Consider the following 6383-nt stretch of genomic DNA (forward strand, 5'->3'; position numbering starts at 1 on the left):
GCCGAGCAAATAGTACGACTTTGGAGAATTTATTTTCTTTCGACTGTTCAACGGCCGTAGATCGTTCAATCGCCTATTTAATTAGGGGTGTTTAACGAAATTTATACACGTTTTGACGTGATCTATCGATTTAATCACTTTTCAATGTTTTTCCTCGCAGTGACAAACATTTTACAGCAAAATATTAGAAAAAAGTGGATCTCATTGCACTCATCAGCGCGCCGCGGACATTTTTTAAAGCCGGTTAAAATGCGACCTAAGTAGCAACAGAAATCAGCCTTCTATGCGATGGAATTGGTCCTTCTCTATGTAGTCCCCTTATTCAAATGCTACTTTTTCTAAAGTAATTTAATGAATTTATTCAACTAGAAAATGGAGGTAAATTTCAAAAAAGAAAATTAACATTTAATAGAAAATGGCCAATATACTTTTTTTAATATAATAAAAACTGACAATGTAGATACTATTTTGACAATTAAGTATTGTTTACTAGCTTGAAAACAAATTAAAATTATATATATTTTTTACATATCAAAAGCTTATAGCATAATTAATGTGATAGTTAATTAATATTTTATAACTTTTCTTAGAAATTAAAAAAAGTAAGTAAACACCATAAATGCTTTTAAAAATGTAATTGGGAGCGTCCACGTTCCCTTATAAGTGTAAAACCTTTGCAAGTCGCGCGGAATACGCATTATCCTATCTCAAGCAACTTTATCACGGAATGAAGAAGCATATTACCTACACTTATCAAGGAGCTCACCCTTTCAAAGTCGAAAGACAAAGGCCGCACTCACTGGCAAGAAAAATATGAAAGCACTGATCTGCATTACGCCAACGCAAATTGCTATGTTTGATCCTGGCATTCCCGAGTACGAACTAATTACTCGCGACCGACCGTGTCAAAGCACATGAAGATTCCACTCGCTTCCAAGAATTAGAGTGAGCGCCTGAGAACTGCGGGTAGGAGGCCGAGGATACGAACGAGATGAGTAGGAACAGGCACATCGAACAAATTGATTGTGCATCATTGATGGAAGCGGATGCGAAAACATCTGTATACGAGTCCTCGCCAAACAATCACAACTTCTCCCCACACTCCGCAAGTGCTATTCATTCGATCGAGTGTGTTAGAATGAAATCAAGTTTCCCAAGGCCTTACTCTTCCATGGGAAAGAGATTTGATGGAAGCGAGGAAAATAAAAACGACTACGAGCAAAATAAGCAAAGAAGGTATTAGAGATGAAGCAATTGTTGGTGGTGCAGAGGGTAACGGGGATTACGAGTGAAAAATTCACAATCAAATTAATCGCTAAAATGTAGTTAACGATTAAATTTAGTCTCATAATTTTACGTTTTATAAAACATAGATTTTAACGTCCATTCGTCATAGGTTTAGATGAAACATTGCAAAATTAAGTTACATTTTAAACATTCGTTTAATTTTGGTGAGCGTCGATCTATTTGAGTTTGATCACGAAGCTTGTCCAACAGGCAAATAAGAAAATAAAACGGTCTTTAAGAACACGGTATAGCAGATTAATTGTGAAAGAATACAATGAATCGACCCAGGTGGATACAACCAAGCAAAAGTGGGGTAGGGTGGATTGGCGAATAACGAAAGGTTTTCTAAGAAGAGTACATTTTTTTCGAGACTTGCGCATCAACGGAGTTCTATCAGCCAGGAGGCACTTTAAATCGCAAATGTAGAAGCAGAAAATAAACGGTATTTTCAAGAGTGTAGCTCTGTTTAAGTACTCTCAAGCCATATTAGAAATGTCTTTTTCGAGTATAATACTGGTATACACAAAGGTGTCATGGTGACGGAACACGCCGAAACGCCATTCCGGCACTGGTTAAAAAAAGACATGATGGTCAAGAAACACTTTTATCAATTTTGGTGTCCCGAATTTCTAATATATACATTCGTAACCAAAACAAAAATGTTCGTAATAAAATTTAAATGATATATTTGATAAAAACACATAGAGCAATTTTTCACTAGCAAAAAATAAGGAAAGCTTGTTCCTGCCCTGCTGATTTGATCATGACACAACTGGGTATACCTTCATCAAAACAAGGGTATTCATTGCCTCAGGACTTTTTTCTTGGGTAGGATACCAATTTTGAAAAGAGTATGTTGTTAAAGTTGTTAAATAACCTTTTTCCTTGGTAATTATGAAATTGGAAAATAATACCATTTTAAGTGAAAGTTCTACAAATTTTACTTGAATTAGGGACTTGCATTTATTTACTTCATCGCCATGAGCCAAAAAGGTAAGAAATGCCTTTATGATTATTTTTTTTAAAGTAACTAACTTTTAACGTTAAATTTACTTTTTTAACTTCAACTTAAATCAGTTTTTTATTCAGGAAAGAACTTTTAACTTTGACATGTTAATTTTTCCCGAGATTAACTCTAACTTTAAAAAGTTAATTTTTACCGAGATTAACTCCAAATTTAAAAAGTTAATATTTTCGGTGACTTTCCCAATTCTAGCTCTTTCTGTATAAGCATGAAACTTTTAAGTACATTGTCTCATATGAGAAAGAGAATGGAATGTATGTAACTTCATATTTCACAATCTGTCTTGTCACAGATGGTTAGAAGCTATGATTTTAAAATGAGAAAGACAGTCATTTACGTGGTAATTTCTCGCCAGGAGCAGGCGACGGAGCAGCAACGCTAATACCAATGCGATTAAAGAAGGAAATAACGCCAGTTAAAATGAGAACACAACTGTGGTTGTATAGGACAAAGTTAATAGAGCGATGCTGTTACTTCTGAAGAAGCGAACCCATGGAAAACTTAATTCCTGAGAGTCACAGCAAGGAAAAACACTAAATAACTAAAAGAAGAAGCTTCATATCGTATCAAAAGATTCTTGTAATGCATAAAGATAGAAATACATAGTTCTGAAATGAATGCGTACGTGAAAAAAGTATGAGTGGCAATGTACATGCAATAATGCATACTTATTTTAAGTTTTTAAGTAATATGCACTGAAAGAAAAAAGTGGTTGTGGTAGCCAAGAGTTGGATCCCACATGCAATTTCGATGGTTGCTGGAGCGCTATCCATGTAGTTGAATGAGGGAGCCATTTTAAATGGCTGAGTAAGAGATGGCTGTGACAACCAACTCGTTGGATAACACAGCCATTGTCGTTGGGTCTTACGCCCATCTATATTGGATGCCACAGCTTTGCGAAATTGTTGCTGAAGCGTTTAATGACCGGGTAATGTTTCAATATTTCAGCGGATATTATTATTAATAACTAGCTGACCCGGCGAACTTCGTACCGCCTAACAATCAATGAACTTACAGTTTACTTACACCATTTATAAATCAAGAGCGGCTGCATCGTTTTTAATCATGTTTAATTTATTATAATAAAATAAGGATACAAATTCAATAAAACTACGTAAATGAGAACCAAAATTGCTTGTCAGAAAGACATTTTCTTTATCGAATCTACATAGGGTGAATCGGAGCACGTTTACGCGGATTTTTTTCAACAAATTTTCTTACGTTTTAGCTTAAGAAATTTTGGGCATTGTGGTTTAATAAAGCAGTTCATGAAATAAAAATTATACGCATTCAGTTGTTGGCTATTTGCGTTATTAGCTGTAAAAAAATGTTTTTAGGTCCAAGTCTGTTGCATGCACTTGGCCCATTCAGGGGGCAGGTTGACACGACCCCAGACCGACGCTTGACTGATGCTCAAAATCGTGCAAGAAAAGCCCCTATGAAGCAGCATTCGCATTAAATGACTTAAGGCGCGCCAGTTTTAGTATCTCTGTTTGGAAAAAATGCACTGCGTAAACGTACTGCATGCGTAAACGTACTGCATGCGTAAACGCACCACGGTGAGCCCTACACATTCGGGTTTAATGTCTTGCGTCAAGCATCTTCTGAAAAACAACAGTTTTTGTTTTGTTATCAGGCGCAAGATGAAGCGGATGAAGCTAAATAAATATAGCGAAGCAAAGCAGTGACGCAGCGAGGGGAGGTTTTGGGGGATAAACCCCCTCCCCCCCCAAGAGCTTAGAGAATTTTTTTATGAAAGATTATGTTATTAATATTAGGGGGACGGATGACTAACAAACAAAACATATTTAACTATTCACACAGCCACAAAACCCACTATTTTGAACCATTTATCTTAAAAAATGTCTGGGGGAAGTGCCCCCACACTTCCCGCTTACCTTAGCGAGTTTTCTATACCCTACAGACCCGTGGTATTAGCTGCACCAAAAACCCCCTATCCTAGCTACGCACTTGAAGCGAAGGAAGAAATACAGAGGATGGTTTATCGACTCGTGAACATAGCACGCTAAATTGACCATGAGAAAATCATGGGTTTTCATTAGCACATGAGCACAAACAACCCAAAAACTGAAAAAATGACCATGCGATTTTTTAATCGTTATCACGAATGCAACACGAATTGTAAATTGAATACGTTTAAGCTCAAAAGGGCATATGAGTTGAGATCATGGAATCTACGGAATGAGGACTTCCTAACCTTTGAATTTTCCTTTGAGTAAAGTTGCGTGAATCACATTCATCACCAATTTTTTTAATGACCAAACACGTTCCGTTGGATAGTTATGGTTGGTTTAGGCTTCGAAAGATCATGAGCACAGAAACTACATTTTTCTGTAAATCGTGCCTTGGTAAGCCAGGTACGTCCAAGGACTTAAAATATTCAGATAGATAGTTGGTGATTTCGTCTTCGTTTGTTACACATTTAAAAGATTCGAATCCATGCAGAGTACGAACTATTTGAATTTACCTCGTTTTAGTCATCCACATCTTCGTTCTTGCTCGCTAAATCAACCATCTTTGATTCTTTTGGTGATCAATCATATTCTGGAACTCTTTGTTGAAGAGCTCACTGAAACTAATCTGCAATCATTCCAAGGAAATGAGTTAAAACTACTCAATTCCTCGACAGGAACACGGAAATTACCGTTTGTCAACAATTGCTTGGAGATTTGTTTACAAACACGGTAGTGAAGTGTCAACTCGAGCTGGGCCACGGCTGGGCTTACAATCAGCTCGAATTAAATTTTTAAATGTAATTTCAATTTAATTAATATTTTGAATATATTTAGTAATTAAAATGTTATATTACACACCTACATTTCTTAGATAACAGTGAGTGCTTGTAATTTAATATGAACTTTATATAATAGCAATAAAGCTCAAATTGATTCTACGTTTTAGTTAGAAAACGTTTGTATGTGAAAAAGAAAAGGGCTGTTTTTAGGGTTTTCCCGGCAATTATTCGATTTTTTCTCGCCGTAAGAACCATCCTTGGACTTCAACGAACATTTAAAAAAAAGAATTGGCCAAATTGGTCCAGGCGTTGTTGAGTTATGCGCTTACCAACACATTTTGCGATTCATTTTTATATATAAGAAGATGACACCATTGGCGTTGCGAGAGGGGAGGTCCGGGGGGTAGTGACCCCCCCCCCCCCCCCGGAATATGAAAATACAATTATTTCCCTTCATAAATGAAAACAAAATATTGAGATGAATCATGAATTTTTTAGATGCAAAAGACGTAAAATTATTATTGATAAAACGTAAAATTAAGTAATTACGGAATAAATATTCGAAATACTTCGTCAAAACTTCGTCATAACCTGCGAAAGACACGTTTTTCCTTTACGAACTCAAGACCTCATTGACATCAATCTCGTATTCACTTCGTGCGCAGCACACAACGGGTATTTGACTAATCCACCCAAGTTTCGAGTTCGGGGAATATGAGCCGACTCCTCTCGTATTTTGATGAAGTCCTCCAGCTGCATAACTTCCACGCGACCGCTAAATTTTAAGCCAGGCGATGCCGCTCCCCAAGGACCCGACATATGAGATAGAAGGAGTTCGGAGCCTAGATGAAAAACATATCTTTCCTTCAACTGAAAACCATTCCAAGGGGAGCGAAAAACGCGTTGAAAAATGGAGAAAATTACTGCAGGCATGTGATTGTATTTGGAGGTGTCTACGGGGAGCTGAGGTCATTTGCGTCACGAGGGAAGGGTAGGGATGAATGTGTGGAGAGTGTTGTCCCGGGTTGGTTTTCAAGGATGGAAATCAATTAATAACTCGAACCTTATAAGGACATGTATTGTCTATTGAACGATTCTCAAAACTGAAAATTATATTTTTTTTAATCAGAAAACAACAATGCACATGGTAACAGAAAAATAAACAGAAATTGCATTCGCATATATTCTAACAGTAAGAATTTCGGAATTGGCTTTAGACTTCTCTTAATGAAAGGCGCCATGGGGATCGCAGCTAAACGTCCCATTCGACGGACGGAACTCTTCTTAGAGATTCCACCAGGGATCACAAGTAAAACG

The sequence above is a fragment of the Ischnura elegans genome, chromosome 7 (assembly GCF_921293095.1).
Source record: "Ischnura elegans chromosome 7, ioIscEleg1.1, whole genome shotgun sequence".
NCBI classification, from domain to species: domain Eukaryota; kingdom Metazoa; phylum Arthropoda; class Insecta; order Odonata; family Coenagrionidae; genus Ischnura; species Ischnura elegans.